Here is a 13,676-nt window from a genome sequence, read left to right on the forward strand (position 1 = left end):
GTTCACAGTCATGAACTGTTACAGAGGGGATGCTCACGTACGGGTCACTGTTTTTTTTTGCATATAAAAGGCTTCACTGATTTCCCGTGATAGTTTATCTTTGTGCTTGTTGCTTGTACCCCCCTTAAAAATGGGGGTACATGATTTTTCAGAAAAATCAGCTTTTGAAAAAAGCTTTTGGTGTTGCCATGCGCTCTTGGTTGTCGATGAAGTATATATTGCGTGTTGTTTCTAATAAATCCTTCAGTTGATAGTCAGCGCCGGTCCTGTTGTACTCTTTTTCGTTGTCCTTCGTCTTACCGCTGTTTTTCCAAGAAATATTTAGTGCCTTAACCCCACCGTGGTGGCTCAGTAGTTACGGAGCTCGGCTGCTGACCCGAAAGACGCGGATTCGATCCTGACCGCGGCGGCCGAATTAAGATGAAGGCGAAATTCTAGAGGCCCGTGTGCTGTGCGATATCAGTGCACGTTAAAGAACTCCAGGTGGTCGAAACTTCCGGAGCCCTTCACTGCGGCGTCCCTCACAGCCTGAGTTGGTTTGGGACGTTAAATCTCCGTAAAAATTTAGTGCCTTAAATCAGCACTACACTTTTTGTTTTATGCATGTTTATCACACGGGTAATGACGACAGGCACTGTATCAAGGCGAAAAGTGATAGCAGGGAAGGGGCGGGTGGGTCGACGTAAGAATTGGCAAAAGAGAGTGCACACTGATGCGTTTAACACAGGGCGTGCTCTTTCAACCCCTGTTCCGTTTTCAGAGAGAGACTACAACACGCTGCTGAGGGACTGGGAAGTATACTGGCAAACACACTGTCAGTAAAGTGGCAGCACTTGGGGCCCTTGTTTAAAGAGAGTTATAAAGGCTTGCACTTGGCAGTCCATTCAGACCGCGAGACTGGCTGTGGCCAAGGACACAACCACATCACACAGTCGCTCACACTTGCAGATGTGTGTTGTGCAACGAGGAAATGACAGTGGCAATAGAAACATTGGCTGTGGTATGATTCTCCACGCCAGCATTGTGAGTCATTGCCTGACGCTAGAGTTGCCACCGCAACTTTCTCTGCGCCACCCCTAAATACGCCTGCCTCTGGAGACGAGTCGTCCTAAGAGGCCGAAAATACAGTAGCGCATTGCTCTCCCATGGAGCTAGGCAAGGAGGGATCCTGTCTCTAGTAGGGAGCCAGCATGTAGAGGTAGCCCGTTGTTTATAGGCCAGTGGCAGTGTCGCCTGTGCTGACATGGATGCATCCAAAGAGAGGTTGTGAAGTGCGGCACGCGCAATGATGATGCACACTCTCAACTCCCATTGGTGGTGGTGCGCCCGGTGCCTTCGAAAGCACTGGGAGTAGCTATACAGCCCATCGATGCAGCGCTCAACCACAAATAGTACGAAAGAATGTGGTGTGTTGCACATGCCTTCAGCTGGGTCGGGTCTGTGATGTCACGCCACTGGTTGAGTGCCATTGGAGCCATGGCTGGCTCCAATGAGTAGACACTGTCTCCTGCATAACAAAAAATTACACAGTTAATAATGTCCCTTCTCGGTGATCTCAACACTGCTACAGGACACTCTACTCTACAATGGAAGACTCATGCCAAGTAACCCACAGCCAGACTCTGCAGAACATGTTATTCATGAGCATACAGACAACACAGGATGGCGATATATCCGTGAGCACTGCTGTAAGGTCAGTATTCTACCAACGTACTAATATAAATGATGCATTATGAGTGCCTACGCAACACAAATGCTGTCAGGTGCATTTTGCCTTGGTTTCTTTGACAGGAAATATCATGTATTACATCAACGTTATATGAGGGCTGTGTTTCTGCTGCAATTAAAAACAACAAAAGGGTGAAAAAACACTGTACCATACTGTAAAGTGTCAGCATTGGTGTAACTAGCCACTCATTCTTGTAGCTTTAGCAGATCAGGGCAAATGCAGTTGCTGGAGGTTAGTATACCGCGTGTTCCGTATTTATCTGTCCCTGTAACCAAAAATTCCGCTGCGCAATCTACGGAGCTTTATGGGCTCAAAACGCCGACTACAAGCTACCTTATGATGGTCTTCGTCTTTCGATAAGTAATTTAACATCTAAAATTGCCTACATTTTCGAGAATTGGCGAAAAACTGCATTCGGCTGCGGCAGAACTTTTCGTCCAGGCGAGCAAAGAAGCCAGTGTGACAGACTGCGCCATCTGGCGAGCGGTGAAAATTTCAAGGTGCAGACGACGCGCACATCCGAAGTAACCGCGCGAGGTGCGCATTCCCGCCCCAAGCCGTGACATCGGTTGCCTCACCGCTCGCCAGATGGCGCAGCCTGTCAAAGTGGCTTCTTTGCTCGCCTGGACGAAAAGTTCTGCCGCAGCCGAATGCAGTTTTTCGCCGATTCCTGAAAATGCAGGCAAGTTTAGATGTTAAATTACATATCGAAAGACGAAGACCATCATAAGCTACCTTGTAGTCGGCGTTTGAGCCCATATAGTCCAGTAGTTTGCGCAGGAGAATTGTTTCTAACATGGACAGATAAATACGGAACAGGCGGTATGTGATTGAGGTCGCCTAACGGCTGACAGGGCCTTTTTCCTTCTTACCCAGAAAAAACTTCACCATCGTCCAGCAGGCCTTCATCCACCTCGGAGTGGCGCCAGACGACCGCGTCTTGGAAGGATCCGGGTCAGCGCGTGTCCATGGCCAGAATACGCTTGTTAGCACCACAGATCTGAGAAAAAAACACGCCTAGCATAAACTTGCTCTCTTTGCCGAGGCCCGTACATGTAGCCGGACTCATGCGGCCGAAAACAGCGGCCGAGGTCTACTCACTCATGTGCGCAGCATAGAGGCCCTTCCGACTTGGTCGAAGCGCGCGCTTCTTGGTGGTGATGAGTGTGTCATCCACACACGCGATGAAGCCGGGATACTGCCGCGAGGACAAAGCCGGGGTACTGCCGCGCCGAAATTTTAAGGGAAAGAAGCCCTCCTTCGCCGTCGCCTTCTCTTCGGGTCTCGCCGTAAAGCGAACACACCCCCTTCTGCGAACCAACGTGTACAATGGTCTGCGCCACCCACCGCAAACACCTGCTCACAGTCGGCTGAGCGACGCCTACGTTTGCTTCATTGCCTTCGTTGCTTGAAACCCACCGGTGTCGAAGAAGCGCAGCGCGCTTAGTCCCTGCCGATCCACCGAGAGCGCACTCACCCGCACACTCCCATTAAAACGGCGAGGTCGTCGCACAGCCATTGTGCACATTGCGCAGTCTCCTTTAAGCGTCGAAACAACTCGTCTTGCACAGTTCAAAATCGTCTTGATGCACCCTCCTACACCATTGCTCGCGCAGAACAGCCGCAATTTTCGATCACAAAGATTGTGAGCGGCTTATGGGCTACCTTTTTTGCTCTGAAGTTTCAGCCCGCATAATTAGGTGCTCAACGTCACCACTTCAGCCGTGTTCACTTCGTCACCATTGACGCAAAAACCGCCGACCAAGAGCGACCAATGGGAGCGTTGCATACGGCGGCATTGAGAGCGATTTAGTAACGTTTTAGTAATGAGAGCGCTGCAGAATACTGCCTCTGAAGAAAAGCAATGGACCAGACGGAATTCCGAATTGTGTTTCGAGACTTTATGCTCAGTCGGTCAGGAATTTTTTTTCTTGGGTCTTCAAACTCACGCCGCGAAGGCCGCCTACCATCAGAATGGAAAATCACTAAAGTAGTCACTGTGCGCAAATCAGGCAACTCTTCTACGCCGGCCAACTTTCGTCCTAATACCCTTATTTGGACTTATTGTAAACTACTAGACCATATTATTTTAAAATACATTACGGAGTTTGTAGACGGGCACACCCTGCTCAATCCCAATCTACATGGTTTTCGATCCGGCTTACCTACCGTTACAAAGCTAATGGCAACCCTTCATGACTTTGCGTTCGGCATACCCTCATGAAAATGGTTTATAGACTTTCTATAGACTTTTTACAGACTCTATAGCCATCCTATAGACTTTTCCTTTTGTTTACAGACAGTCTATAGAAAATCTATAGACTAAAGTCTATAGCTGCTCCAATTTCCTTTTGTCTATAGACTGTCTATAGACTCTCTACAGACTAAACTCTATAGCTGTCTCAATTTTCCTTAGTCTATAGACCATCTATAGACACTCTATAGACTAAAGTCTATAGCTGGCTCAATTTCCTTTTGTCTATAGACGGTCTATACACTCCCTATAGACCAAGGTTTATAGCTGTCTCAATTTCCTTTTGTCTATAGACGGTCTACAGACTCTCTATAGACTGAAGTCTATAACTGCCTCAATTTCCTTTTGTCTATAGACGGTCTGTACACTCGCTATAGCCTAAGGTCTATAGCTGCCTCAATTTCCTTTTGTCTATAGACTCCCTATAGTCTAAAGTCTATAACTGCTTCAATTTCCTTTCGTCTATAGACGGTTTATAGACACGCTATAGACTAAGATCTATAGCTGCCTCAATTTTCTTTTGTCTATAGACTCTCTATAGACTAAAGTCAATAACTGCTTCAATTTCCTTTCGTCTATAGACGGTCTATAGACTCTTTATAGACTAAGGTCTATAGCTGCCACAATTTCCTTTAGTCTATAGATGGTCTATAGACTCTCTATAGACCAAGGTCTATAATAGCTGCCTCGATTTCTTTTCGTCTATAGACGTTCTCTAGACTATAGTCTATAGCTGGCTCAATTTTCTTTCGTCTATAGATGGTCTATAGACTGTCTATAGACTACGGTCTATAGCTTCTTCAATTTTCTTCCGTCTATAGACGGTCTATAGACTCTCTATAGACTACAGTCTATAACTACCTCACTTTCCTTTCGTCTATAGACTGTCCACAATAGATAGTCTACTGTCTATAGACCACTCTATAACAATCCTAATTTTATCTAACAATGTTCGATGCACTGACTTTCCACTATGTCCAGAACAATGTCAATTTCTTTTTGCACTGCATGCTGAGGGGACCTGCATCTGGTGACAGCAACTATGTCGGGAGTCCTCCACCTCCTACGCTATTACGGAAATTAAAAAGTATTGCGTGAGGACATTACAGCACCTTCTTGTATATTGTTTTCAGGAGCCTTAACAAGCTCCTTTTCGTTATACCGTGACATATATTGTCAGTACAATTAAATATTTAATGCTAACAAATAAGCCGAGAAAAGGCAGCAGTTCTTGAAGCAAGGGCGCCCGCAAACTGCACTACATCGAACGAATACGCTGTCCCTTAAAGGAATCGCTCGACACAATTCCATTCCATCTTTCGATCGTTACTGTCCAGCGCGCTGGAATCAGAAACATTTCATCAACGGGTCTACATTTCTCTTAAAACGTCCTAAAAATAAAGAGGGGAAGACGGGTGTGAGAATTCAAGGAAGCGCCCATCCCTTAGAAACACCTTAGAATAGTCTCAAAGAGCTTGGTCCTCTGTGCGATTAACATCTGCCATTTATACCTTTGCAATTTGTATTCACGTGAATAAGTGCTGCGACGCAACAGTCACAAAGCCAGTATTTTTTCGTTCCTACCCTTTCACCTGTTGCTTCGGAACCGATGACACGCTGGTGTCGCGCATATCAGTTTTGTAAACACGAACACACGCAAAAAAGACGTTATGCTATGCAAAATTATAGTTATTATTTGATAATTGTACCACATACTATTCGGTGGGAGATGCGGCGCGTATACGGATAAGCAGTTAGATTTCGGTTCTGTTTTCACGAAAACAATAAGATTTTTAGAGGGTAAGCGAACAATTTAAGCTTATAAACCAATTGCCTTCTGTGGTCTTGGATATAAGATGAAGCTACACACGGCAAGAGTGCGAGCGATAAAGATACGACCGTGAAATGGGTTTCTGTTTCACGTTTTACCCGTTTTACCGCGAGACGGCGGAAAATCATTCGGGCTGCAAACAACCCTGTGCGTGGCTGCATCAGTGGTGCTGGCGTATTTTTCTCGGATAAGTTTTCTTCAAAATCCAGCTTCATCGTCCGCTTACGGTAAGTCTACACGTTTATATTTTATTCATTTGGTCTCCTAAACCACTCTAAGCAGAGTTGTGTGTGCAGAACAGATCATGTGCGCAGTGACAAACGTCCTATCTTCGTTTCTAAGGCGGAAGCCATCGGGTTCTCGACTAATGACGCTTATCTCTGTGCCGCTTTCTTTACTAACGCGTGGAAAGGCAGTCTGTGTGATGCCCTTGATGATAAGCCGCTCCTCGCGAGCTGTATACTAGATTTTCAGTGTTTCAAGGTAGATGCGTGGCCAGAAATGTCGTTTAGTCTGTGCATGACGGCAGAAATGGAACTGTGCGTTAGTTAGCGCCGTGTGAGCTCAATTTACTTTGCACCTCCGAAAACGTACTTACCTACTCTGTCGTTCTGTGGTGGATTACATTTATTTTCTAATCTTTATGTTATCGCCTGTCTGGATCATGGAGTGCTGTTCTTTTTGAGGTGTGCATTGCTTGCTACGTATGGACGCTCAGTCGGTGCGCGTCGTGGACGCCGACGTTTCAGAAAAGGTGTCTTGTAACGCTATAGACTGGAGCGCGAGACATTTGTCAAAGTTGTAGTCAAGTGGCGCTGGAGGAATGCTTATAGTGTGATGGGTAAATAAAATTTGTCGCCGGCGCGAATGGCCGGCGTGTTCAAACACCGCGAAGAACCCACGAGCTGCATCCCGTCTCCCCTTTGTTGCACACGTACGGATTCGTCCATGTCTGTCATCAGAGCCGTTGGCCGCCGCCGCTGGCCTGCGGGCACTTCATTTTGAAAGCTGGGTAAAGGTCGGCTCGACAAGAGGTGGCTTACATTTCGTTCCGAGTGGTTCGTTCATGAATCCCGCTCACGCGTGCACAGATTTCTCGAATACCATTTGTGCGAGAGGCAAAATATGTGTTTCTGATTTAAGACTGCTTAGTTACGAAAGCGCCGATGTAACTCGCCGCTTATTTGCGCCTAAAATTAAATTAAGCTCTCGTGTTATTATAGCTGCGCCTGTTGAAGGCGTTAATTGTTTCATTGAAATACTTCCTACTTTGAGCGCGTTCAATGCTTTCGCTGATTTTTCTAGCAGCGTTGGGTTAGGCTACCCCCATGCAAGAAACACACCTCTTTACTGCGCTGTTGGGGCTGCACTTGAAGGAAAACTAAGTGAATTTCAGACGGTACTTTATCGTGACAGTAATTTGTTGTCTCAACCTCGCGACTGCTTTTGAAACGGCGCAGCTGCAGCCTCTGTGGTATGCTGTATGAGTTTTCTGAATAATGAGCGCGGCATGGAAGCGCTGCAACCCGCTTGTTTCTAAGAGCGCGCGCAGATGTATGAGTACGCCGTTCCGTCTTTGTGCTTCAAGTCATAGGCGCAAATCGGTGGTGAACTGGTTGCTTCTGCCTGCAGGTTTTGTGTAGCTTGTACCCGTTTGAGTATCGGCATGCGTACAGGTGGCCAAATCTTTAACTGGCTCTGGTGTTGCATCGCTAAATGCACCTTGTAAAAAGGTGCCTTTTGGTTACACTGCTGGCATATTCATGTTGTAATTTGACGCGTGAGATGGCATTTCATAGTTTCTTTTTGTTAATATAATGTTTGAGTGGAGTACTTGCGTGTTTATATCAAAGTTATCAGAAATATTCATCGTCTGCCACTACGAAGAGCCGAAACAAGCGGAATACGCAGCAATGGTTCTGGTGGCGCATTTGCACTTACTCTGGGTAAACGACTTCACCGCCATGAAAGGAGTGGTAGTTTACCAAGAGGATGAGGCCATATGGACCAGATCCATTGCTGCGTATGCCGCTTGTTTCAGCTCTTCGTAGTAGCAGACGAATATTTCTGATAACGTTGATCTAAAGACGCAAGTACTGCATTCAAACATTATATGAACAAAAAGAAACCACGAAATGACATTTCACTCGTCAAATTACAGCATGGATATGCCAGCAGTGTAGCCGAAAGGCACCTTTTTTACAAGGTGCATTTGGCGATGCAACACCCGAGCCAGTTAAAAATTTGGCCGGGTGTACCAGGCTTCACGCAGAGTATTTTGAAGCGCTTCTTGTATAGCGGTTATAAGAACAAATGCTGCAATATTCTCCTTTTTGGATCCCTGTGTAAGGTGCACTGAATCTGTATTTTATGAAAGTGGCATTCTTAATAGCTCCTTGCGAGTCAATGCAGATATGTAGCACAATTGTTCCAAGTCTTCTGTTACAAATCATGTAAAAGGATTGCCAAATAGAGAGATCAGTATTGGCTGTAACAGTATTGCCATACAGAAATCAGTATCAGTACTGGATTCAGAGTAGAGTGCTCCAGGGATTATATGTCTTTGTTACAATGTTTTATGAAGACACTTATAATCTGTCGTGTATTTACTGAAATAATTTAGCCGGCGTGATAGCTCAGTGGCTATCATGTTCGTCTGGCAACCTAGAAGATGCAGGTTCGATTACGGCCTAGGCGGTCGCATTTTAATAGAGGCAAAATGCTAAAGGCCTGTGTACTCTGCACAGGTGGCCGACATTATTGGACAGCCTTTCACTTCAGCGTCTCGTAGCCTGTGTCGCCTTGCGTCTTTGAACCCCATGAAACCAAACCAAAAGATAAAGATTGCCTTTCTAGAATGGCATAGCCAGGATATGCCTTGCATTGTAAAGCACATGTGTAGAGACTGAATGGGATTTTTTTTTTCAGTTCCTCTTGTATTATTTTTTCCTATGTGCTGTACAGGTGAACATGCCCGGATGACTGACTGCAGACAACAGGCCGCAAGATTGCTTCTGAGGAAACTAGCCGGACTGTTACTTTCAACATTTATGTTACTGTGGTGCATTCTTATGGTGCATGTATTGCATAATCCCAGCCTGGATAGCTTGGAAATAAACTAAATTTGTAAGTTTATAGATTGTGCCATTTGTGAACTCTGTCTGGTGACCTTTTTCAACGGTTGTAGACTCTCATGTCTATAGGCAGTCTATAGATAATGGTCTGCTTATAGTTTAGTAGACAGAGGTCTATAGACTGTCTATAGAAAAGGTCTATAGCACTGCCAGGCCACGCATCTATGGAATGTCTATAGACATATGTCTACTGGACCAGAAACTTTTGTCTGTAGACTGTCTATGGACAGTAATCTACAGGAAGTCTATGGCCATAAGTCTATAGGTCGTCTATGGTCCGTCTATAGACAACTATATAGAAAATGATGACCATAAGTCTATAGATCGTCTATAGACTGTCTATAGACCTAGACGGTGCGGGCAGGGCACTTTTTTTCTTATTTATTTTTAAGCCCACACTAATATCTGTCTATAGACCTGTGTCTATAGACTTCCTATAGACCTATAGACTTTCAGTAGTCATTTGTCTAGAGACTGTCTGTAGACAAAAGTCTACTAAAAGTGTATGGCCATAAATCTATAGACTGTCTGTAGACCAGTCTAAAGGATTTGTCTATAGACAGTCTATGGACTCTCTATAGAAATTTTTATAAGGGTAAACATCCAATCGCAAATTGATGTGATTTTTTTAGATTTATCCAAAGACTTGGACCGTGTATCTCACGCCAAATTGTTATTCAGACTAGAGAAGTTATTTAGAGAGGGACCAATTTTTCGTTGGATTAAAGATTACCTTACCAATCGCTACCAGTTCGTACAGCCTGGTGACTGCATTTCGGAGATGGTTCGTGTGCAATCCCGTGTTCCCCAGGGCTCAGTACTTGCTCTGCTCTTATTTCTACTTCACATAATTGACATAACAAATGACATAAGTGCCAATGTGCGCCTATTCGCAGACAACTGTGAATAAAAATAACGACCTGAACCGTGTCGCTCAGTGGTACAATAAATGGCAGATGGTTGCGAACAGAGATAAAACAATTTGCATGTCAGTTACGAAGAAGACACCATTAAATTTTGAATATCGCGTCAACAATATCCAACTGTATAAAGTGCACGAATATCGGCACTTGGGCGTATCGAGCGCACTATTTAGCTGGTCAACGCACATTCGCAACACCACTAAGAAAGCTACAAACTATTTCTTCTCAAGCGAGCATTACGTCGTTCTTCCACCACCACAGTGAACCCAGCATACGTCCCCCTTAGTCGCCATGTTCATGAATATGCCAACATAGCCTGTTTTGCATACATAAAAAGCGATGTGACCATGTTAGAAAGCATGCAGCGCAAGGCTGTTCGGTTCACATTCAACAGATATCGCCGCACTGATTCCCCATCTGAACTACTTCGTCGCGCAGGCCTAGCGACGCTGTCAAATCGAGCAAAGGTATACATCGGTTTAAGTTTTGTTCTTACTACTTCGCAATTCCCTTAGGATTAATCCCTCAGCCTTCATTACCACCAACCGCTCTAGACCTACACGTCCCAAACACGCTCTCACACTTCAGGAATTTTCGTACAAGAACAAAATCTTTCTGTATTCATTTTTGCGCCTAGGAGTACGTGAGTGGAACAAACTGGACGCACGAATTACTGAACAGAGCACACCACATATGCTCCCTCAGCTTCTAGAAGAAGCACTTTTCTGGCCAAACGCCCAGTAAATATACTTACTGACACCTACGTCATTATTGTATTATAGTTTATTTTCAATGTTTACTGTTGATTTCTTGCTTGCACCAAAACCCCTGATCGTATCACTTGTGTAGTCAGCATTGGGTGTGTGTAGTTAGGAACGCATAACGGGTAACCCTCACTTGTATAAGTTTTTTGTACCTGTTCTTGGACTTGCCTTGTGAAGACCCGAGGAATCGATTGTGCCGCCTTTGTGCCTTATACACTTTCTTGATTTAGTCTGTACTAACTTCTGTACAAACTCATGTTACTATTCCTTGTAGGATAGACAGTATCTTGAAATAAATACATAAAGGCAAAGATTAGAGGAAGTAAACAGCATATTGCCGCGAATTATGTAGTGTGTTTTTTCATTCTTCAAAGCTGCCGGTACACCGCTTTATCGCTTTGTTTGTGATGCAAGACACGCCTAGATTTACCTCGATTCATCACATCCAGGCGGAGCCGATTCTACGTTGTTCTAGAATGTCCTAGTTACTTTCCAAGCTTTATCTCGAAAGTTCGTTATCAGCTTTAAAAACAGTAAGGCCGAGAGCGGCCGGCATTCTGTTCGACGACCGCCGAGCACGCTTGTTGCTACGCCGCCGCCGAGTGATTCAGTTTTTTGCGGGCAGAAGTCAGCCCAAATAAAGAAATAAAGAGTTTCGTTTAGAAGCCATTCTTGCTGCCTTCCTGCTCGCCGGACTGAAATTGCCACTAGTGGCAATATTCCTCATCAGGAATACAAATATACGGATTTCTAATCTAAATGCGCTCAGGAAATGGAAATGGGCACTGCATTTTTATCGCTATAAAAGAACAAATTCCTTTTCTGGAGAAAAGCTCACACAAAAAGAGTGTAATCGGAAGGCTCTGTAGCGTTTAGAGAACTTGATTTGAGTAATATCAAGCACCTGTCCTCACTAAAGAGATGCAGCAGGTGTTTGTACTTCTTGTGGATGTAACCGCATACTTCACAGTGTGCGGCATCATTCAAGTTTAAATTTTATGTGGCATTAAGAATACAAACAATCAAGTACAAGAAATTAGGATTCCAGGAGGCCCCATGGTTCAAAACCATCAAGGGACCTGTTATGCAAACTTACGTAGCTTAAACGAGGTCGAAGGCAGTGGTCGCTAGTTTTTATCAGCTGAATATGCAATGGTCTCAGTAATAACAATAGTGTTAGGAAAGGAACGTAAAATAATATACCTTTAAAGCACAGCAAGGAGCGAAATGAGTGGATTACAACTATGGCAAATAAGAAAAAATACAATCCATGTACATGAAATTAAATCATGTGTTGCTTGCCTAAATATTTTTTAATACAGTAAAAAAACGGAACTGTTGGGCAATGATTTATTTCGTATGGTAAGGGATTCCATGACGTTATGACCTTGAATATTGCGAAAAATTTTCCATAGTTAGCGGATACTTTTGGAAGGAGTAGATGAAGACGCTCAGAAAGCCCAGTGTCATATGTGTTATGAAAATTATGGTTTGGAACGTTTCCATTTCTATGTCACGATTAAAAGCCGATAAAGAAAAACTTATCATTTTAGTTTAAGTAACCGGCGAAGAGGGGAAATGTTTAGCCTGAAATAAAGGGGAATGAAATGCCAGCCAAATGGCCTGTATGTCTTTACTCGAAGTGCTTGGTATTGGAGACGTTGCACAGGATACAGAGAAATGAAATATGTATTGCCTCAGGATGAATTGCAATAAGAAAGGCAGCTGTGAATGCAGGCATCCTAGAGTGAGCGTAAGTTATGAGGCTGGAAATATCGGCGTCTTGAATATTTATTTATTTATTTACAATACTGCCAGTCTCAGTAAGAGACCGTAGCAGGTGGGCATCATTACAATACAGAGTACAATACAAATAAATTACAAACAGATCAACAAAAATGAGAACTCTTACATAAGTGTCATGTAACTTCTAGTAGGCAGGTTAGCTAACAATAACTTGAAAATTCAGAACTGAAACAAAAAGAAATCAAGTACAGCAGGAGTCGTTCATTCCAGCAAGCATGCTAGTATTTGAAGTATTTTGCAATATAAACTAGAAGAAAGCGAAAAAGAAGGTAACGGGTGGAAATAGGCATGCAATCATCCTTAAAGATAACATGTCAAGAAATGTCAATAAGTAGCTGTTCGGCAGTATCTGGTAAAATGTAGGACTATTGATATTTTACTGATTCTTGTTACATTCTACTAATCTTGAGGTGAAGGAAGATAGTGAGCCCGACATGGTAATCGATGGATCAAGCTGATTCCATTCGCTGATGGCTAAAGGGAAGAAAGAATGCTTGAGTGTGTTAGTTCGGCATGAGTATTCAGTCAGCGTGTGCGCATGCTTGTGCCGGGATTGCCGTGACTGTGAGAAGGATGCATATTTAGACACGTCTATACTGTAGGTGTTGTGTAATAATTGATATGAAAACTTCAAGCGGGATTCTTTTGCCCTAGATAATAGTGATGGAAGGCCGGATGATGCTGCAAGATCGGTAGGGGAGTGAGAGGGTTTGTATTTGTTATGAATGAACCTTAAAGCTTTTCGTTGCACTCTCTCAAGCCGAGTGATGTTAGTGATAGAATGCGGGAACCAAACAGTGCTTGCGTATTCCAAGATTGGCCTTTCGAGGGTAGTGTAGGCAAAAAGCATGGTATTTTGAGGGGCCAAACGTAAGCATCTTCTAAGGAAGAACAGCTGTCGCAAGGCAGCAGATGTAACACTGGCGATATGCGCGTCCCATCTTAGGTGAGAAGTTAAAGTTAACCCTAGGTATTTATGTTCAGAGACCCTTGAAAGCGTTGAATCATTGATACTGTAATCATAGTTATATGGCTGTTTTTTTCTGCTGACTGTCATGCAAACGGATTTTTTATTGTTTAACGTCATCTGCCAGGTGTTACACCATTCAACAATTTTGTGAAGAGAGCTGTTTAATATGACGCAGTCTTCAGAATTTTTTATCGTTTTGTACAGAATGCAATCATCAGCGAAAAGTTTTATGTTACAGTCAATATTGTTGGTAATATCATTGATG

This window comes from Amblyomma mixtum, chromosome 2, assembly GCF_055824585.1.
Source record: "Amblyomma mixtum isolate Tamu chromosome 2, ASM5582458v1, whole genome shotgun sequence".
Classification (NCBI taxonomy): Eukaryota; Metazoa; Arthropoda; class Arachnida; order Ixodida; family Ixodidae; genus Amblyomma; species Amblyomma mixtum.